Raw genomic sequence first — 23,677 nt, forward strand, 5'->3', positions numbered from 1 at the left:
ATTAGTTGTCCTCTTGAATTTCATTTTGTAATTATATCCTCCAAAAACCAGAGCCCATCCTTACATTTGTGCTTGCTGCCGTTAATGGAACACACTTCTGTGGACTGAAATGGACACCAGTAGTTGATGGTCAGTAAGGAGGGTAAACCTTCTCCAATACAACTACTGGTTGAAATGTGTTACACTCAAAGCCTCTCTGCCAATCTGTGTGTACTTTTTTGATGCAGCGGCAGGGGAACGTGATGCAAAGTCTATGGGGGGGGGGGGTGTTCACTTCCATCGCTCATAACATGTGACATGACTGCACCTATACCATAAAGTGAGGCATCATAAACAAACTTTGCTGGGCCACACAATAAATATGGATCATAATATGTGAATATCTGTCGTCACCATTTCCTTTACCTTTTTGAAAGCCACCTCACACTGTTTTGTCTATTGTCATTTCTTCCCAATCTGCAGTAGTGAGTTCAAGGGGTGGAGCACAGTTACCAGGTTTGGCAGGAATCAGTTACAGTATTTGACAAATTTTAAAAAAGGATCTTAACTGTGGCACATCCTTTGTCCTTGGGGCATCCACCACTGCTTGAATTCTCTCAGCACACTTGTGTAATCCTTGTGCATCAATAGTGTGACCACAGTAAGTGATGTTTGGTTTAGAGAATTCACACTTATTGCTTCTGAGCTCATAATCTTCTAATCCTTTTTACATTGTATTGAGATTTTGGAGATGTTCCTTGTCATCCTTACCAGTAACAATGATGCCATCCAGGTAACAGAGTGCTGGGCAGCACCTGGTCCACAGCTTTCTACCCGAGTGTAGGTGCAGATGCTACTCCAAAAATATGCTGATTATAATTATGAAGCACTTTGTAGGTGCTTATGGTGAGAAACCCTTTGGACTCTTCTTCCATCTCCATCTATTAGTAGGCCTCAGCTAAGCCCACTTTGCTGAAGTCTTTCTCTCCAGAAAGGTTTGCAAAGATATCCTCTATTCTGGGCAGAGGGTATTGATCTACTTTCAGTAATGGGTTAATGGTGACCTTAAAATCACTGCAGATACTGACAGACCCATTCTTCTTGGCAACTGGGACCACTGGCATTGCCTGTGGGCTCCACTCAACCTTGGAAAGAATTCCCTCAGCCTCCATGCAACCTAGCTGACTGGCTACTTTATAATGGATGGGCTTTGTAAGACTTGAGTGTGGCATTTTCATTTAATACTTCTTTACCCTTGATATGTTTGAGTACTGCAATGCTATCCTTGAAAAAACACTGCTATGGCATCACCCAGTACCTTTCTGAATTCACTTTCAATTGGTTTCATTGCAGGAGATGTGGCATGGAAGAAGTGGCTAGATCTCAAATCAAGTTGTAATTTTCACAGCCACTCAAGACCCCACAATGCTGGCCCTGCTATTTTACCACATTTAAACTTTGTGGTTTGTTAGTTGTTGTATTCCGTCAATACAAATGTCATTTCCACTGGAGTTATCTTTTCTCCAGTACTAGATCTTCATTGAATATCTGCAGGCTTCAGATCAGTACCTTTGCAATGCCATTTATGCTTATTTTGTGGAATGCTGAAACAGCCGAGCCAGTGTCCAATTCCATTGTAATTAATTTGCTGTTCACTTCTGGTGTAAGCCACATTTCTTGCTTCTGGTTATTTTTCACATTGTAAATCTTGAGGTTTCTTCAACTCTCTGTCACACATTCTTCTGTCACTCTCATCAGTTACATAAAGCTGCAAGCTAACTTTTTATTTTTTTCTGTTCCCTATGCAGTCCACTTTGTTTTGTCTGCCCGACATGCTCTTTGTATGTGTCCTACTTGTTGCATTTTCTGCACCATTTACCTTTAATCCTATTTGTGTGTGAACCCCTGCCATAATGGTAACACAGGTTGTTTGGTCAGGCAGATTTCTGCTCAGATATTGCAATTTTGTTCACATTCACTATCATTCCTGACTGCAACTCAATTTCATCTCTGTCTGCTGTTTCTATTGATACAATGATGTCAACTGCACTTTTGAATGAGTTGTGCTTCAGTTAGGAGCTGCTTTTGAATGCTTTCTTGCAAGATTCCACAAACTAAATGATCTCTTAGTGCATCATTAAGCCCATCATTGTACTCACAGTGTTCAGACAATATCTTCAATTCAGCCACATATGCTGAAATGGAATTCCCTTCCTTTTGATTCTGCCTATAAAACCTAAAGTGATCTGCAGTTCTAAATATTTTTTCACAATATCAATAAAGCTCATTTTGGCTGGTTTGGTTGGAACAGTTGAACTTCTAAACAAACCGTATGCTCTTCCACTGAATACACTTACAAAACTGGCATTTGTTTCTCATCGGCTATTCTCAATTTGCTCAGTATAAATCACCCATTTACTATTTTTGCAATGAAACTTCCCTATCTTTCTGATATAGCCAGCCTTTTCTGCTTTTTTTAAAAAAATAACATTATTATCACCTGGTACTCACTGTTTAACAACCCATGATTTTTGTCTGTTTTTTGCTTTTTAAAACTTTGCCATCTCTGTTCCCTTCTTCTGAAGAAAATATATGCTGAGTTTATTTTTTTAATTCTAATATCTAGCTGCGCTTCTTTTTAACTCTAGCATCTTGATGCACTTCAACAGGTCAGTAGTCATCTAAAGTTTGCTTAAAACTTCCTCATCTCCACTATTATATTTTGTAACCCCAGAAATTAATCAATAGAAAAACACAAGTAGACCAGGATAAACATGTGCTCTAGTTTCTTTTTACTTTTACTGAGGCATGCGCACATGATGTGGTGGCATAATAACATAAGCCATTGCCATACTTTTACATATAACCAGTAATGAATTATGTAAACAACAAAGAATGCTTAAGCAAACAATAGATTTACAATATTACTCAAATGTTACTGAAATATTAAATACACAAACGCTGTCTCCTCTCCACTGCTCTTTCCATTGGTGTTAATGCTCACAGTGAAAGGTATAATATGCTGGCACTACTATAAAGTTCATTTAGTCCCAGGAAGATTTTAATTAATGATATTTTGGAATAGGAGAATTAAATGGAAGAGAAATCAGTAATGAAATTAGAGACATGAAGAGGAATATCAAAATGATCATTCTAGAAAATTTTAATTATCCATACAATAGAATCACATATGGAATCTATGAAGAAAATGGAATGGAATGGCTAAAGTATGTACGTAAAGGATTCCTTTTCCCAGACAAAAAAATGACATGGATTATGGGACTGATTTATTGCTGCATTAGATTCTGAACAATAAGATGGATCATGTTGATGATTTAAAAGTGGTGAAGCAGTTGGGACGACTAGCCCCAATATAACTGGTTTTAAAATGCAATTGGAAATGGAAAAAAAAATCGATCCACAAAACTAGATTATCAGATTTGATTAGAAGTGGTTTCAGAAAGTTATGTCATGAGCTATATAGGGAAAATGGCATACATAAATGTAGATCAATAACGGTAATTTTTAAATGTGCTAAATAGCTATATTCCACTTAAAAGGAAATTATATTAGTTCATGAATAAATAAATAAAGGCCATGGATATGACATAAAGTCCTGAGGTCACATTCTCCTGTATTAAAAAATTCTCATGCTCAGTAGGTCTACCTCTGTTGTTGCAGTAATTTAGAATTAAAAATAGTTACAGTTGAAGTCAGAAGTTTACATACACCTTAGCCAAATACATTTAAACTCAGTTTTTCACAATTCCTGACATTTAATCCTAGAAAACATTCCCTGACTTAGGCCAGTTAGGATCACTACTCTATTTTAAGAATGTGAAATGTCAGAATAATAGTAGAGAGAATGATTTATTTCAGGTTTATTTCTTTCATCACTTTCCCAGTGGGTCAGAAGTGTACATACACTTCGTTGGTATTTTTGTAGCATTGCCTTTAAATTGTTTAGCTTGGGTCAAACATTTTGAGTAGCCTTCCACAAGCCTTCCAGTAAGTAGCTGGAATTTTGTTCCATTCCTCCAGACAGAACTGGTGTAACTAAGTCAGGTTTGTAGGCCTCCTTTTTCAGTTCCTCGCTTTTTCAGTTCTGCCCACAAATTTTCTATCGGATTGAGGTCAGGGCTTTGTGATGGCCACTCCAATACCTTAGCTTTGTTGTCCTTAAGCAATTTTGCCACAACTTTGGAGGTATGTTTGGGGTCATTGTCCATTTGGAAGACCCACTTGCAACCTAGCTTTAACTTCCTGGCTGATGTCTTGAGATGTTGCTTCAATATATCCACATAATTTTCCTTCCTCATGATGCCATCTATTTTGTGAAGTGCACCAGTCCCTCCTACAGCAAATCACCTCCACAACATGATGCTGCCACCCCCATGCCTCACGGTTGGGATGGTGTTCTTCGGCTTGCAAGCCTCACCCTTTTTCCTCCAAACATAACGATGGTCATTAAAGCCAAACAGTTCAAATTGTGTATCATCAGACCAGAAGACACTTCTCCAAAAAGTAAGATATTTGTCCCCATATGCACTTGCAAACTGTAGTCTGGCTTTTTTATGGCGGTTTTGGAGCAGTGGCTTCTTCCTTGCTGAGCAGCCTTTCAGGTTATGTCGATATAGGACACGTTTTACCGTGGATATAGTTACTTGTCTGTCTGTTTCCTCCAGCATCTTCACAAGGTCCTTTGCTGTTGTTCAGGGATTGATTTACACTTTTTGTGCCAAAGTACCTTCATCTCTAGGAGACAAAATGCATCCCTTCCTGAGCTGTATGATGGCTGCGTGATCCCATGGTATTTATACTTGAGTACTATTGTTTGTACAGATGAACGTGGTACCTTCAGGCATTTGAAAATTGCTCCCAAGGATGAACCAGACTTGACATCATTTCCTGACCTCAATCTGATAGAAAATTTGTGGGCAGAACTGAAAAAGCGTGTGCGAGCCAGGAGGCCTACAATCCTGACTTAGTTACACCAGTCCTGTCTGGAGGAATGGAACAAAATTCCAGCTGTGGAAGGCTACCCAAAACGTTTGACCCAAGCTAAACAATGTAAAGGCAATGCTACCAAATGCTATCAATGTGTATGTAAAGTTCTGACCCACTGGGAAAGTGATGAAAGAAATAAAAGCTGAAATAAATCATTCTCTCTACTATTATTCTGACATTTCACATTCTTAAAATAAAGTAGTGATCCTAACTGACCTAAGACAGAGAATGTTTTCTAGGATTAAATGTCAGGAATTGTGAAAAACTGAGTTTAGATGTATCTGGCTAAGGTGTATGTAAACTTCTGACTTCAACTGTACATGGAGAATTGGTGGACAAATGAGAATTCACTTGCAATATTTTATAGTTAACTCATAAGTAACTCAATAATTTTATTACCAAAAGCATTGTCTTGCAATGGGATTCCACCACAGGGAATGTGTTGCGATGATAAGGTTTGTCTGTGTAGTCCAAGTAACATCAGAGCATTGACATATGCGAAGAAATATTAAAGACAGATCCTGTTTCTGAAAAAAAGATCTCATAATCTCTTCAGTATAGGGCTAGGCTGGTTGTGCTGGACTGACTGATGAAATTCTTCATCAGTACTCAATACTATCACATGAATAAAGAACAACAATTGGCAGATGTCATTGGAGAACAACTAACTGCAGAATTATCTCCCAACTAGAAGTGAAAGATAAGGCAACAAAATTACAGGGTGCATCATTTGAAAATAAACTAAATTAAACCATGGTGACAGCATCTGTGTTGGAACAAAATATTACCCTTTCAGAACATGTTACTGAAGTTTATTTTGAGTTTTCTGCTGTGTAATTTCTAGATCATTCAAGATCTAAATAACAAGGAAGTGAATAAAAACATCCTACATTGTATGACAGACAAGCAAATTGCAAAGTATTCTGTGTTAGCAAGTATAGCACTGAAATAGTGCCAAGTTCCCAAGTGTAGATAAGCTTCCAAATTACGTAATCTTCCAATAACAGAGTATTGTTAAATTTACACTGCTTTTCACTTGCTTTATTGATATTTTTCTGCAACTATGTCAATGTTTAGCAGTCAATTCAGTTTAAAGTATTATATTGAAGCCAAAGTATACCAAAATGTTTGAAAGGGCTTGAATGCTTTGTTTCCCTTTCCCTTTTATAACAACATTGGGTTATATTTCTCATTGACATCCTTTGATATACAAAAATAACATATAACAAAGCACACTAATAATGACTTGGTTTGTTAAGCTCCATATTCTCTAGTTCCCTCCACCACTGGGACAGCAACAACCAAGGCGAGGGATCGCCATCTACTTCTCGTGTTCCTCTATTTGGGGGAAGGTTTAAATCTATGTACCTTTATTCTCATACTGTGCCTGTGCTTGAGACTAACTACAGAATATACTACATCAACACCCCAAAGGCTTCTTTTAGCAGTTCCTACTAAACCCATGAAATCACTAATCATAAAAGAGAGCAGGACATATGAAAACACTAATTTCCCCTCAAGTCACTTACCAGCTGAACTTGGTTATCCTGGAAAGATAATCATTCCTGTGTTGTCATTCCTGGAATCCATGTTTATTGGCTCTACAGTTGATCACATAGTTTAATCAGATCTCACTGAAGATGGTCTGACGATAAGGCTATAACCCTGAGATGAGACAGTACATTCATGAAGATACAACTTGAGTTGCTACAGAAGATTCATATTGCCCTTCCCCTAATGCAACTCTTCAGCAATCCTAATGGTCTGTTCAAGGACATCTGGAACTGAGGAAATACTGGACAATCTGAGAGTATTCATTACATTTTCTAAAATTTCTGTCTCAAAAATCTAAACCTGCCTGCAGATAGAGTAAATAATATTCCAGTGTGGCATTTGGATGTTGGGTAGCCTCTGCTTGCCTTGCAATGGAAATTAAGAAATCATCCATCAGATGCTGCATGCAGCTAGAGTTGAAATGGAGCTGACACTCCAGGGCTTTTCAGAATTGGCTCCAGGATAGGAGCCTGTACATGACTGGAAATGACCACATGCTCTTAGTAATTTCAGTCATGTTCATGGGCAAGCCTGCCAATGCACTGAACTCTTTTTCCTTATGCCTAATCAAAGTCTTCAAATATATCTCCCGGGGCAGAAATGGTATGCAATCCATTGTGAGAGCTGCTGCCTGGCCACCTGCTCTCTTGTCCTGACTGCTGTCCTCTACTGATCTATTACAGTCTCTGAGCTGCACTCATTGTTTGACAGTGTGAGTGAAATTGTCCCATTGAAGGACAAATGTGTTTTCTTTTTCATTCCGGTCTTGTTACTCAGCTGGAGAGCTAACAGGTTGGTTATTTGGCATCCCCATGTACGGGATTACAATGAAAGTGAGGGGGGTGGCACAATTAAGAAGTGCACTCTTAGGTGAACAGCGTTTAAAATCTGAATAGAATGTAGAAAAATGGGAGAGCAGCAAGTGATAAAATAGACCATATAGAAGGATACTGCAAATTCCAATAAAAACAAAAATGCTGTAAATACTCAGGAGGTGAGGTAGCACCTATAGAGAGAGAAATTGAACTAATGTTTCTGGTCAATGGCCTTAGATAATAATGACGAACACTTTGTCCTCTAGTCGCTTATCCACTGGAGCTGTACTTGTCTTCACCAGCTTGGTATTACCATCTCTTCATTGCTGCTTCAACCATTGGCTGGAGGGCTCCTTGAACCCAATGGGTGGAGGACCTCTAGCATCCTTTCCCTTCCTTTAAGATTACCCATGCTTTTTTTCTGCTTCCAGCAAGTTTACAAGACTACTGAAGGATTTCCCCCTTTGCAATAACAAAGGAACAAATATTTCCATTAAAACAAGTTTTGCAAAGAGGTAAACAACAGGAATTCTGCAGATGCTGGAAATTCAAGCAACACACATCAAAGTCGCTGGTGAACGCAGCAGGCCAGGCAGCATCTGTAGGAAGAGGTGCAGTCGACATTTCAGGCCGAGACCCTTCGTCAGGACTAACTCAAAGAGGTATTTTTTAAATGAAATGTATGATAATAAATAAAATGGTGCTATTATATTGACAGAATTCATTTCCAGGTATAGTAAGTAGCTTAATGAGTAATTGCAACAAATATAGCACATGGATAAAGGCAAAAATATCAGGAAAATATTCAATGAAGAGAATATGTGTTACCATTGCTTAAGAACAGGTCATTTGTAGCTGTGTCCATAATATACGTGAACAAAGACCTATTTAATAAAAATGTGGAATAAGAAGGGTGGTTGCTTTCTTTTTAAAGTTGGTCCTTCACGTTTCCTCTTCTGAAGGTATTTCACATTGATATACAAAGATAAAAATTGAACCAAGTGTTTCTGTAAAAGTTGATCCCTCAAGAACTTAATAATTGTTAAACGGTGTCTTAATTTATTCACTAACTTGGTTATCTGCTTATTTGTGAATGAGAATCAGGTTTAAGATCACTGGCGTACATCATGAAGTATGTTGTTTTGTGGCAGCAATACATTGCAATACATTTTAAAAAATTACAGTAAGAAATGTATGTAAAAAATAAGCAATAAAAAAAGAGAGCAAAAAATTGAGGTAATATACCTAGGTTTATTGATGGTCGTAGGGAAGAAGCTGTTCCTAAGTCATTGAGTGTGTGTCGTTAGGCTCCTGTACAACCCCTTTGATGGTAGCAATGAGAAGAGGGCATGTCCTATGTAACGGAGAGCCTTAATGATGCATACTGCTTGTTTAAGGCATCCCCTTTTGAAGATGTTCTCAGTGCTAGGGAGACTAGAGCACATGATAGAGCTGGCTGAGTTTGCAATCCTCTGCAGCTTTTTCCAATCCTGTGCAGTACCTCCTCTATATCAGATAGTGATAGAACCAGTATGAGTGCTCTCTGTAGTAAATCTGTAGAAACCTGTGAGAGTCTTTGGTGATATGCCAAACCTCCTCAAACTCCTAATGAAATATAGCCACCGTCACGCCTTCTCTGGAATTGCATGAATATGTTGGGATCAGGATAGATCTTCAGAGATGTTGACAGCAAGGAACTTGAAATTGCTCATTCTTTCCAATGCTGGTTCTTCAATGATGACTACTGTGTGTTCCTTCAACTTCCCTTTCCTGAAGTCCATAATCAATTCCTTGGCCTTACTGACATTGAGTGCAATGTTTTCCAAATGCTCATAAATATTATGCCTAAGAATTTTCTCCCATAATTTCCCTACCACTGATGTGAGACTCACTGTTCTATAGTTTCCAGAATTATCCCTGGTTCTCTTCTTGAATAGTGGAACAATATTAGCTACTTGCCAGTCCCCCACAACCTTGCCTGTGGATAGAGAGAACACAAAGTTATTAGTCAAGGCTCCAGCAATCTCATTTCTTGCCTTGCTCAATAGCCTAGGGTACATCCCATCAGTACCTGGGGGCTTATCCACATAAATGCTCCCTACGAGCTTTAACACTACCTCCTCCTTTATCTTCAAATGCTACAGCATATTAATATGCTCAGCACAGACCTCCCTATCCTCCACCTCCTTCTCTTTGGTAAATACTGATGTAAGGTACTCATTAAGACCTCATCCACATCCTCCACTTCCTCAATTATCCTTGAGTGGTCCCATCTTCTCCTCAGGTATACTTTTGCTCTTGATGTATGTATAGAATGCCTTGGAATTCTCTTTAATCCCATTTGCCAAGGACTTTTCATGGTCCTCCTGGCTTTCCAAATTCTCTTCTTCTTGACTTAGCTTTCTGTCTTAACAGCAGCAGTCTACAATATTAGGAATCAAGTGGGTAAGCAGTTCTTTAAATAATAGTTTTACAGTGAATGCAATGTTCCAGAAATATGGATCTCTAAGAGTGTAACAAATTTTCTCATCCAGAAAAATTGTGACTGTATTTCCATTGTTACTGTCCTAAATAACCATTGTGCAACTGACAGTGGTTCTGAATACATGTCCTAAATTGTAAACATTTGATGAGCACTAATGCACATTGTGCCTAGAGCTTCTCAGTCTAGTTTACAAATATCTAATTGAATCATAAAACATAGAACATTACAACACAGTACAGGACTTCAGCCCATAATGCTGGACCAACCTATATCAGCCTATTCCATGTTCAGTCTAACCCCTCCCTCCTAATGTTCCATCTTAGAGTCATGAAATGTCCCCAGTGTATCTGCCTCAACTACCATCATTGGTGATGCATTCCAGGTAATTACCACTTTTAGTGTAAAAAAAAACACGTAACTCTGACATCATCCCTAAAATGTTCTTCACTCACCTTAAAAGGATGTCCTCTGGTATTAGCCATTACTGTCCTGGGAAATGCATATGGCAGTCCTCTCCATCTATGCCTCTTATAATCTTATACACCTCTATCAATTTGCTTCTCATCCTCCTTAGCTTCAAAGAGAAAAGTCCTAGCTCACTCAACCTCATAAGACATGCTCTCTAATCTAGACAGCATCATGGTTGATCTCCTGTGCACATTCTCTAAACCTTCCACATCTTTCCTATAAAGAGGTGAACAGAAGTGAACACAATACTCCAAGTTTGGTCTACTCAGAGTTTTATAGAGCTGCAATCTTAACTTTCGGCTCTTGAACTCAGTTCTCCAACTAATGAAGGCCAACACACCATACGCCTTCTTAACTACCCTTTCAACTTGCACGGCAACTTTGAGTGGCATATGGATGTGGAGCCTAAAATCTCTTTGTTCTTCCACACTGCTAATAATCATACCATTAACCATGTACAGTACTCTGCCTTCAAGTTTGACTTTCCAAAGTGTATCACTTCACTCTTTTCTGAATTGAACTCCATCTGCCACCTCTCAGCCCAGCTCTACACCATGTTTTATGTCCTGTTGTAACCTATGACAACCTTCTACACTATCCACAACACTATCCACCTTTATGTCTTCTGCAAATTTACTAACACTCCGTCCCACTTCCTTATCCAAGGCTGGTCTGAATCCACTCAGCTATGTTTCCCTGGATCTAATTTCTCCTGACTCTCTGAATAAGATTACCATGGGAAACCTTGTCACATACCTTACAAAAAACCATATACACCACATTCACCACTCTATCTTCATCAATTTGTTTTGTCACTTTCTCTAAGAATTCAATCAGGTTTTGTGAGGCATGATCTGACCCTTGCAAAATCATGCTAACTGTCCTTAAAAAGACTATGCTTCTCTAAATGTTCATAAATTATGTCCTACATCAGGTTACCCTCCACAGGCGCAAGACTAACTGGTCTGTAATTCCCAGGGTTATCCTATTACGCTTCTTGAACAAAGGTACTCTATTTGTCATCCTCCAATTCTCTGTGAAGACACAAAGATCATCATCAATACCCCACCAATCTCTTCCTTCACTTCTGTAGTAACTTGGAGTATACCCAATCTGGCTCTGGGGATATATCTATCCTAATGCTTTATAAAATCTCTAACACTGCCTCTTTCTTAACTTCAATATGCTTTAGAACATTACCCTGTTCTATGCTGACCTCACATTTAACAAAGTCCCTCTCACTGGTGAACACTGAAGGCAAGTATTTATTAAGGACCTCTCTGACCTCCTCCAACTCTAAGCACATTTTCCCCTTTATTCATGAGTGAACCTATCTTCACTTCAGTCAGTCTTCTGTTCTTCACGTATGCGTTGAATACCTTGGATATTTCCTTAATGCTTCTCACCAAGGCTTTCTCTTTTCCCATTTTCCTAAGTCCCTTCTTAAGCTCATTCCTGGCAACCTTATAACTCTCAAGAGCCCTGTCTGATATTTGCTTCCGGTACCTTTAGAATGCTTCCTTCTTCCTCTTGACTAAATGTTTCAATTTTCAGCCTCTCTTGTCAACAATGTTTCCTCCATCCTACCATTCTTTCCCTCTCAATGAGCAAAACTTATCCAGAACCCCATGCAAGTTTTCCCTAAACAATCACCACATTTCTGCCATGCATTTCCCTGAGAACATCTAGTCCCAATTTACAATCCCAAATTTCTAAATTTCTACCTAATACCTTCAGAATTAGTGTTCCCCCAATCAAGTACTCTCCCATACCATCGACTAATGAATTCTGCCCGTCTAAACCTTTTGCACTCAGGAAGTGCCAATCAATATTAGGGAAGTTGAAGTTTTTATTGACAACAATCCTATTATAGCATCTTTCCAAAAACTGTTCTTCAGTGTCCCTGTTGTTATTAGGGCAGTCTAGAGAAAACTCCCAATAGAAAGATTTCTTACTACCTGGTTCTGATTTCCACTCACACTGACTCAATAGATGATTCCTCATGACGTCCTCCCTGATTAGCAATGCCACTCACCCGCTACCCCTCTTTTACCTCCCTTCCTGTCCCTTTTAAAATATCTAAACCCCAAAACATCAAGTAGCCAATCCTGCCCCTGCAACAGCCAAGTCCGGGTAATGGCAACAACATTAAAATTTTATGTACTGATCCATTCTATAAGTTTACAACCCTTGCTCTTCATATTTCTCATATTAAAGTTATCACATTTCAACCCATCCAGCTGACTGTATTTATGCCCTATTCACTGACTATCCTCCATTACAGTATCTGAATTTACTGTATCTTTACACCAAATGCTACATTATTTGACATAACACTCTGGTTCCCAAGCTCCTACCAACCTAGCTTCAGATTTAGCAAAATTATTTTTTATGCGAAGAAATGGAAATTCAATTACATGACATTTGAATGTGCAGGACCACGCAATTCACATTCTAAGAAATCCTGTCACATTTATAGTCATTATTAAAAATATTTTAAATTCATAACCTAATTCTCAGGCTACTAGAATTGTCACCACTCTTTCTGACCCAATAAGATCACCAGTGATCACATCTAATAAAATGGAAAGTGTCAAGTGTTCTCTGTCCTGTAGGCTCATCATAGTTATCTGGACATAAGCTAGATAAAGGATCAATCCTGTCACAGGGCATGAGGTTCATAATCTTTGGAGCTTGATGATGATTGTTGATCACCACCTGAGCTCTATTTACTTGTATTTACATCACTACCCCAGTTGGAATTGAATTTCAGAAGCCGCACAGGTAATGCAGTTGGTTTGAATATTTACGACTTGGAAACACTAACAGGATAAATTTCCCAACTTATGTATATTTAATATGCTTCCTAACAAATAGACTAATGCCCTATAATGCAATGTACAGTTAAAAAATATAATTAAAAAATACCTTTTGACGCAAGTTAAAAGATATACTCTGTACCCCCAAAAATCTAATATATTCATTTATAGAGAATTGTTGAAGCCATTTTAAACCATTTGGTAAACTGAAAATAATTTCCATAGTTTCTAGGATTTATCATGTAAAAATTATAGCTATTTCAGGCATTCATCTGCAAATTATTGCAATAGGAAACTGAGCCTGAAAATGCTTGTTAACATGAACATCACATGAGAGAAAAACTACTTAAATATTGTTACTGCAAGTGCCAAGAAATCCTCTTCCATTTAGCAATGACCTTGTATCTAATAAACTAGCTATCAGGTAATTCACCAGGCTGAAATACCCAAAGACATGAAGTAGATCTTACTCAATATGTTACAAGCTAATTGGGTAAGGTACTATGCATAGAATTAGAGAGAAGGAGAGAACACTGTGAGCTCATTGTAGAAATATGTAGCAGAAGTACTTGTCACAGGCACAGCTCAAATGCCATCTATGAATTTGCTGATGACAACCATTTTTAGCAGAATTTCAGCTAGTGACAAGGAGGTGTACAGGAGAGAGATGAATCAGCTGGTTGAGTGAAGTCACAACAACAACCTTGCGCTCAATGTCAATAAGACTGAGGCTTTGATTGTGGACTTCAGGAAGGGGAAGTTGTGGGAACACACACCAGTCCTCATCAAGGGATGAGCAGTGGAAAGGGTGAACTGTTTCAAGTTTCTGGCTGTCAACATCTCTGAACATCTATCCTGGGCCCAACATGTTGATGCAATTACAAAGAAGAAATGACAGCAGCTACATTTCATTAGGCATTTGTGGAGACTTGGTATGTCACAAAAGACTCTGATGTACCATGGAGAGCACTCTAACTGGTTGCATCACATTTGCTATTAATGGACCACTGCACAGGATCGGAAAAAGCTGCAGGAAGTTGTAAACTCAGCCAGCTTCATCATGGTCACTAGCCTCCCCAGCATCGAGGACATCTTCAAAAGGCTATGCCTCAAAAAGGTGGCATCTGTCACTTAATTAGGGCAAGAATCTGTTACTGAACAGTTTCTAGCTAACCTCAGACATGTGCATGGGTGTGGCCGTTAGACACTAAAGATTACTTAGAGTAAACAGTTTTTAAACAGCGTCAGTTGTGTGTGCTTATCTTCAAAAAGCAGTAATTTTTGTCACTGATAGTTGGCAGGAAATAAGCAGTAAGGCAATTCAGAACTGTTTTGCTCAATATGGTTTCAAGCATTCAGGCTTGGAGAAGCCAAAAAATGTCAGGGGTGAAAATGACACAACTTCATTATTTCAATAAGTTAGGAACTATGAAAAATTTGATGGTATCAATAATCATCTTGAATGTTACAATAAAAATGAAGATTTGGAGGATGCAATCATTGAAGGCATTGTATGAAGGCAGTCCATCATCTACGCTAGGTTTCTACGCTGACTTTGTTCACTCATAGTTTATCAAAAGAACATGGCAGCACCCACTGTGTTAGTTACTCCTTGATAACCATTAGGAGTTAATACACTGTTTTATGTTACTGCAGTAGTATTGATAATGTTCTAATTTGTCTGTATTTCATTTAAGTATATCATTGTTACTCGGTTGAACATTAGTTTGTTTTTTTAAAAAACTTTTTTAACTATTTCCATTAAACTTCGGCTAATTGGACTAGCCACATAATTGGGCCAAAATGTACTGGACCTGATGTGTCCCAATTAACTGGAATCCACTGAACATACTTATTGTAATTTATAGTTTAAAAAAATTATTATGTATTGCAATGTACTGCTGCCACAAAACAACAAATTTCACAACATGTGCAGGTGATATTAAACCTGATTCTGATTCTGAAACATGGTCTAATTAGGAACAACTGGCATGGCTTTGTGTGAGGCAACCTGACCATAAGACCATAAGACATAGGAACAGAATTAGGCCATTCAGCCCATCGAGTCTACTCTGCCGTTCCATTATGACTGATTCCGGATTTCACTCAACCCTATATACCTGCCTGCTTGCCATAACCTTTGATGCCCTGGCTGATCAGGAGAAGATCAACTTCCCCCTTAAATATACATATGGACTTGGCCTCCACCATAGCCTGTGGCAGAGCATTCCACAGATTTATATTCTGGCTAAAAGAATTCCCCTTTACCTCTGTTCTAATGGGTGGTTCTTCAATTTTGAGGCTGTGCCCTCTAGTTCTGGATACCCCAACCATAGTAAACATCCACTCCACATCCACTTTATCTAGATCTTTCAACGTTTGGCAGATTTCAATGATTTCCTGTATTCTTCCAAATTCTGGTGAGTACAGGCCTAAAGCTGCCAAACACTCCTCATACGTTAACCCCCTTTATTCTCAAAATCATCCTCGTGAATCTCCTGTGGACTCTCTCCAATTAGAAGAGAACAAGAGAAAATCTGTAGGTGCTGGAAATCCAAGCAACATTCACAAAATGCTGGAAGAACTCAGCAGGCCAGGAAGCATCTATGGAAAAGAGTACAGTCAACGTTTCAGGCTGAAACCCTTCGGCAGGAAAAAAGAACAACCACTGTTATCAAAATAAACAGAGGTATTTTCCAGGTTGACTCTCAGAACCCACTATGGTTTTTGACTAGCTTCAAACCTGCTCTCTAACTTACTGAATTTAACAAAAATTAGGTATCATAGAAACATAGAAATATAGAAAACCTACAGCACAATACAGGCCCATCAGCCCACAAATCTGTGTTGAACATGTCCTTATCTCAGAAATTACCTCGGGTTACCCATAGCCCATTTTTCTGAGCTCCATGTACCTGTCCAGGAGTCTCTTAAAAGACCCTATCGTATCCACCTCCACCACCGTGGCGGGCAGCCCATTCCACACACTCACCACTCTGCGTAAAAAACTTACCTCTGATATCTCCTCTGTACCTACTTCCAAGCATCTTAAAACTGTGCCCTCTCATGCTAGCCATTTCAGTCCTGGGGAAAAAGCCTCTGGCTATCCACACGATTAATGCCTCTCATCATCTTATACACCTCTATCAGGTCACCTCTCATCCTCCGTCGCTCCAAGGAGAAAAGGTCGAGTTCACGCAACCTATTCTCATAAGGCATGCTCCCCAATCCAGGCAACATCCTTGTAAATCTCCTCTGCACCCTTTCTATGGTTTCCACATTCTTCTTATAGCGAGGTGATCAGAACTGAGCACAGTATTCCAAGTGGGGTCTGACCAGGGTCCTATATAGCTGCAACATTACCTCTAAACTCCTAAACTCAATCCCACCATTGATGAAGGCCAATGCACCGTATGCCTTCTTAACCACAGAGTCAACCTGCGTAGCAGCCTTGAGTGTGAGGTGGATCCTTCTGATCCTCCGCACTGCTAAGAGCGTTACCATTAATACTATATTCTGTCATCATATTTGACCTACCAAAATGAACCACCTCACACTTATCTGGGTTGAACTCCATCTGTCACTTCTCAGCCCATTTTTGTATCCTATCAATGTCCCGCTGTAAACTCTGACGGCCCTCCACACTATCCACAACACCTCCAATCTTTGTGTCATCAGCAAATTTACTAACCCATCTTTCCACTTTCTCATCCAGGTCATTTATAAAAATCACCAAGAGAAGGGGTCCCAGAACAGATCCCTGAGGCACACCACTGGTCACCGACCTCTATGCAGAATATGATCCATCTACAACCACTCTTTGCCTTCTGTGGGCAAGCCAGTTCTCAATCCACAAAGCAGTATCCCCTTGGATCCTTGGATCCCATGCCTCCTTACTTTCTCAATAATCCCTGCATGTGATACCTTGTCAAATGCCTTGCTGAAATTCATATACATTACATCTACTGCTCTACCATCATCAATGTGTTTAGTCACATCTTCAAAAAATTCAGTCAGGCTCGTAAAGCATGACCTGCCTTTCACAAAGCCATGCTGACTATTCCTAATCATATTGTACCTCTCCAAATGTTCATAAGTCCTGCATCTCAGGATCTTCTCCATCAACTTACCAACCACTGAAGTAAGACTCACTGGTATATAATTTCCTGGACTACCTCTACTTCCTTTCTTGAATAATGGAACAACATCCTCAAACTTCCAATCCTCCAGAACCTTTCATGTCCCCATTGAAGATACAAAGATCATCACCAGAGGCTCAACAATCTCCTCCCTCGCCTCCTACAGTCTGGGGTACATCTCATCCGGTCCTGGTGACTTATCCAACTTGATGCTTTTCAGAAGCTCCCGCACATCCTCTTCCTTAATATCTACATGCTCAAGCTTTTCAGTCTGCTGTAAGTCATCCCTACAATCACCAGGACCCTTTCCCGTAGTGAATACTGAAGCAAAGTGCTCCTTAAGTACCTCTGCTATCTCCTCCAGTTCCATACACACTTCTCCACTGTCACACTTGATTGGTTCTATTCTCTCTCATCTTATCCTCTTGCTCTTCACATACCTGTAGAATGCCTTGGGGTTTTCCTTATTCCTGTCTGCCAAGGCCTTCTCATGGCCCTTTCTGGCTCTCCTAATTTCTTTCTTGAGCTCCTTCCTGATAGCCTTATAATCTTCTGGATCTCTATCATTACCTAGTTTTTTGAACCTTTCGTAAGCTCTTCTTTTCTTCTTGACTAGATTGACAACAGCCTTTGTACACCACGGTTCCTGTACCCTACCATCCTTTCCCTGTCTCATTGGAACATACTTATGCAGAACTCCACGCAAATATCCCCTGAACATTTGCCACGTTTCTTCCATACATTTCTCTAAGAACATCTGTTTCCAATTTATGCTTCCAAGTTCCTGTCTGATAGCCTCATATTTCCCCTTACTCCAATTAAACGCTTTCGAAACTTGTCTGCTCCTATCCTTCTCCAATGCCATCGTAAAGAAGATAGAATTGTGATCATTATCTCCAAAATGTTCTCCCACTGAGAGATCTGACACCTGACCAGGTTCATTTCCCAATACCAGATCAAGTGCAGCCTCTCCTCTTGTAGGCTTACCAACATATTGTGTCAAGAATCCTTCTTGAACACACCTAACAAACTCCACCCCATCTAAACCCCTCGCTCTAGGGACATGCCAATCGATATTTGGGAAATTAAGATTTCCCACCATAACAACCCTGTTATTGCATCTTTCCAGAATCTGTCTCCCTATCTGCTCCTTGATGTCCTTGTTACTATTGTGTGGTGTATAAAAAACACCCAGTAGAGTTATTGACCCCTTTCTGTTCCTAACTTCCATCCACAGAGACCCCGTAGATAATCCCTCCATGTCTTCCTCCTTTTCTACGGCCGTGACACTATCTCTGATCAACACCTCTTTTGCCTCCGTCCCTGTCCTTTCTGAAACATCTAAAGCCTGGCACTCGACGTAACCATTCCTGCCCCTGAGCCATCCAAGTCTCTGTAATGGCCACAACATCATAGCTCCAAGTACTGATCCATGCTCTAAGCTCATCCACTTTGTTCATAATACTCCTTGCATTAAAATAGATACATCTGAAACCGTTGGTCTGAATATCCTCCCTCTCATCACCTGCCTATCCTCCCTCTCGCACTGCCTCCAGGCTTTTCTATTTGTGAGCCAACTGTCTCTTCCTCCTTCTCTTCAGATTGGTTCAAATCAGAGACAACCAAATAAATTACACCTTGACACTCCTTCGACTTGAACCATGGACGACTTGAAATTATACACTTCTTTATTAATAAAGCAAAAGCAATTAATTCAAATTGTAGAACCATTTTTGAAAGATATCAACATGAACTTTGGGCTAGATAAGTGCAGATCATTAAACATAAAGAAAGGTGCAATACAGCTAGTAGAAATATAAAGCCAAGCAGCAGGATAAAATACAACCAATAGATGAATATGAAACATAAATATCTAGGATATCAACAAGCAAAAAAAAAAATCATAGTGTGATAATGGCTTAAGAAAATCAGCCATACTGAGCTCAATAGAAAAAATATGACAAAGTTAAACACTTTCACTCTACACATATTAACGTACTCTTTTGGCATATTGGTTAGAAATCAATCTGGAAAATTTACAAAGGAAAATAAGAACTGAAATGACAAATTTAAGAAAACACTATATACACTTGATTAGCCCTATCTAGGACAGAAGGTGGAAGAGAAACAACAGACATTAAAAATTTACACAACAGTCAGATAAAAGTTCTAAGGATGTATTTTCATCAACAAAGACAAGATTCAGCACTCCTTGCGAGCACATGTAATTCTGATGTGAAGTATACACCACTAAACTTAAATGAGAGCACAACCCAGAAAAATGAAGACATTATCACTATTGAAGAAAAAGTTAACCAATGGAAGAACATGACCCTCCATGGAAAACATCCCCATGATCTGAGCAGAGTAGATGTCAATAAGGAAGGATCAAACGTCTAGTTAAGAGTTAGAGGACCTCTTCCCAGAAACAGAAGGGTTCATTGTGGTAATACAGAATCAGGTGGTCAATGCACAAAATTATCAAAAATACATAAGAAACACCAACAAATTCATGATGACAAATGCAGAAAATGCCAAGAGAAACCAGAAACAATTCGACACATTACAAGATGATGCAGCAGTTTAATTCATTCTGATTACCTACATAGGCACAAACAAGTGGCAAACATTATTCACCAAAATCTTGCTTTAAAATCCAAACTCATAAAAGACACCATACCTTATTATAAGTACAAGCCTGGTCCAGTATCACTCCTAATATTATATTAGGAGTGATCCATTGTTACAAATCTGGCAGGAATTATGGATTGCCCTAATATAATATTACAAATAAACAAGCATGAATATGCTTGATGGATACTTAATGGATATAACCATTCCAAACACACACAACATACAGAAACCAATAAGTAAAAACACCAGTAATATGTTGAATTAAAAGAGGAAATTGAAAGACTATGGAATATTAACAGGGTGCATACTTTCCCAGTAGTTATATCTACAACTGGTATCTTCTCAAAGTCACTACACAATAGCAATAAGCAATACTTATGTTGTTCAACATAACATAACAGGAAAATTTGTCTAAATCTCCAAAAACCACAGTACTAAACTAAACACCACTAGAATAGTCCAAAAGTTTCGAGCAATTGAGAAATGACTATGCTTGACCATGCCTGTACCTCAGGTTTTACAAGCTTGAGCTGAGAAAAAAATAGAAATAATAATAACTTATTGATAGAGCACTTTTCATGCAAATGTGCTTTGCAATGGGATAAAATGCAAACATGAAAATAAAGAGAAAATGGTGCTAGTTAAAAGCAACGATAAATACAGTAAATATGTTCTGATCTGGCATTTATCAGAATCAGGTTTATTATCATAAGCGTATGTCGTGAAATTTGTTAACTTAGCAGCAGCAGTTCAATGGAATACATGATATAGAAGAGAGAAAATAATAATAGTAATAAATAAATAAATTACAGTGTACATAACGTTGAATAGATTAAAAATTGTGCAAAAAACAGAAATAATATGTATTTAAAAAGTGAGGTACTGTTCATGGGTTCAATGTCCATTTAGGAATCGGATGGCAGAGGGGAAGAAGCTGTTCCTGAATCATTGAAAAGTGTCAACTGGGAGTGATATGTTCCCTCATCCTTGTTTTAGTTAAAAGTCTAGCATAGCATTCTCAATGAGTTGAAGTTTGTCAATAGATTGTTTTGGAAGGCCTGTGGAAAGTGCATTTCAGTAATGTAGTCTACTCAATATAAAGGCATGAATTATTTTTCAGCATCTTTACATGACAGAAACAAATGTATCTTTGCAATATTTCTGAAGTGTAGAAATGCTGTTCTGGGGTCACTTTCTTTATGTGAGATTTAAGCTTCAAATCAGAATCAAGGATTGCATTGAGGCTTGTTACTTCAGATTTTACAAGGGAGCCAAGTTCCCAAGTTTATGAAGATGTTTATTTTTTTTTCTTTTGGAACAACTAAAAGTATTTCAGTTTTATCTTAATTTAGTTTTAGAAAATGATTGCTCATCTATTTGTTTATTGCAGGCAAAGCAGAAATCAGAAAAGCTAGAGTGTTATCATTCTCAGGCTCAACTGAAATAAACAATTGTGTGTTATCTACATAACCATGGAAATCAAGTTTATGCTCTCTAATTATGTTTCCCAAGGGCAGCATGTATAAGGAGAAGAGCAAGGGACCAAGATAGCTTCCCTGAGCATCACCAAAAGGTACACTATATCTCTTTGAAAAATGGTCTCCAAGACAGACAAAAAAAATTCTCTCTAAGTATAGGAGCAGAACAAATTAAGGGCACTATAAGAGAGGCCAACCCAGTTCTCAAGGTGATCTAGGAGAATATTGCAGTCAATTCTCTTGAATGCCGCACGTAGATTTAGGGAGGTTAGAACTGAGATTCTGTTGGTATTATTGAAAACATCATTGACAATTCTGGTAAGGGCCACTTCCATGCTGTGGTTTGTTATAAAACCTGACTGAAACATTTCCTAGAATATTGTTCTCATTCAGAAAGTTGCTGAGTTGGTTGAAAATAACTTTCTTAAAAACCTTGCACAGGAAGGAAAGATTTGATAAAGGCCTGTGGTTACCTAATATCTCACTATCAAGGTACTTGGTAAGTAGGAGTTTGACAGCCAGAATTTTGAAGGCATCTGGACAAACTCCAGTTTCAAAGGATGTGAAAATACTTATTTCTAACAAAATTGAAAACACTGTTAGAGTCCTTAAAAGGTGACTATATGAGTCATTAAAAATGACTATAATACAAAAAACAGGCCTTTCGCCCCACAATATTGTGTCAAGCTTTAAACCTACCCTAAGATCAATCTAACTTTTCTCTCCTACATACCCTCCATTTTTCTACCATCCATCTGCCTATCTTAATTGACTATTGCCCTGTATCACTCATACTTACTGTGCTTTGAGAGGTTGGTCATGGCTAGAATTCACTCCAGTCCTAGCAAAGATGTAGACAAACTGCAATTTACCTACCAACACAATAGGTTTACAGTGGATGCAATCTCACTACCTCTCCACTCAGCATTGAACCACCTGGACAACAGCAATAACTATGTCAGGCTGCTCTTTACTGATTACAGTTCAGCATTCAACACCATTATCCTCACCATGGAGGACATCTTCAATCGACGGCATGCATCATTAAGGATCCTCACCATCCAAGACATGCCTTCTTCGCAGTCTTCTCATCAGGGAGGAGGTGTAGGTGTCTGAAGACATGCACTCAATGTTTTAGAAATGGTTTCTTCTCCTCACCCTTCAGATTTCTGACAGACCATGAACACTCACTCAACTGTTGCTCTCTTCTTGCACTACTTACATATTTTTATATATTTCTTACTGTAACTTGCAGTAATTTTTTATGTATTGCATTGTACTGCTACCACAAAACAACAAATTTCATGACAAAGTCAATGATAATAAACCTGATCCTAATTCTGATTCTGAAGATCGTTGTGATTGGTGAGGAACACAAGTCCGAGAAGGCTTGACTGGTATTGAACAGTCTCTCTGCCTCAGCGGCCACAGTCAGATTTCCCCCGCCATCCGAAGGTAGAGCGTTCCTATGAAACGGTTCATAAGCCGGAATGTCGTAAAGCAAAGAAGCAATTATCATTTATTTGTATGGGAAAATTTTGTGAACATTCGCAGACCCAAAAAACAACCTACAAAATCATGCCAAATAACACATAAAACCTAAAATAACAGTAACATATAGTAAAAGCAGGAATGTTATGATAAATACATAGCCTATATAAAGTAGAAATAATGTATGTACAGTGTAGTATCACTTACCAGAATTGGGACAGCGCTGAGCACACTGATGATGGTGTGTTAGGCTGAGTTGTCGGAGTTTGGGTGGTGCATTGGCCCCCACCCTCCAGGCAGCGAACCGATACTGATTCGTGAAGCATGCAGGAGTACAGCGGTAGCCGGGAGGCACACAGCACATCTTCAAGAAAAAAGCCGAAATAAACAAGCTAATTAATTAGGTGCCGCCTGGCACGTAATTAATTAGCTTGTTTATTTCTGCTTTTTTCTTGTAGATGTGCTGTGTGCCTCCCAGCTACCGCTACACTCTCCGTGAATCGGTATATGTCCGCAGCCTGGTGGTTGAGGTGGTGGGACACTGGAGTGTCGTCTGTTTCCATCAGGGCAAGCAGGTCATCTTCTTCTATGTCTGCCTGCCTTGATGTCAAGGTCAAGGTTCGTCGTCTGCTGTGGTTGATGTGGAAGTCTTGAAAAAACAACAGTGTGCTTGACTGCTGAGCCCCGCGCATTTTTCTATCATACAGTTCTTTGTAAGGACTCAAACCATCGTGCAGATATGCCCTAAACCAATGTACCCTTTCAAAATTAAAGTCATACTTTATCATTACTCATTCGGTTTCGATTG

The 23,677-nt window shown here is 38.9% G+C and overlaps 1 protein-coding gene across 2 annotated transcripts in view; it reads left to right on the plus strand.

The window, feature by feature from the left end:
* LOC134343551 (uncharacterized) overlaps positions 1–23,677 on the plus strand; it is a 46,255-nt gene that overhangs the window by 16,421 nt on the left and 6,157 nt on the right. Inside the window, exons 2-3 of one of the 2 annotated variants that reach the window (XR_010017261.1) lie at positions 7,787–8,017; positions 21,413–21,473. The gene's annotated coding sequence lies outside the window, so the exon portion shown is untranslated. The remainder of the gene's footprint in view (positions 1–7,786; positions 8,018–21,412; positions 21,474–23,677) is intronic. The other variant, XM_063042290.1, reaches the window with a different exon arrangement.

The sequence above is a fragment of the Mobula hypostoma genome, chromosome 3 (assembly GCF_963921235.1).
Source record: "Mobula hypostoma chromosome 3, sMobHyp1.1, whole genome shotgun sequence".
Taxonomy (NCBI): Eukaryota; Metazoa; Chordata; class Chondrichthyes; order Myliobatiformes; family Myliobatidae; genus Mobula; species Mobula hypostoma.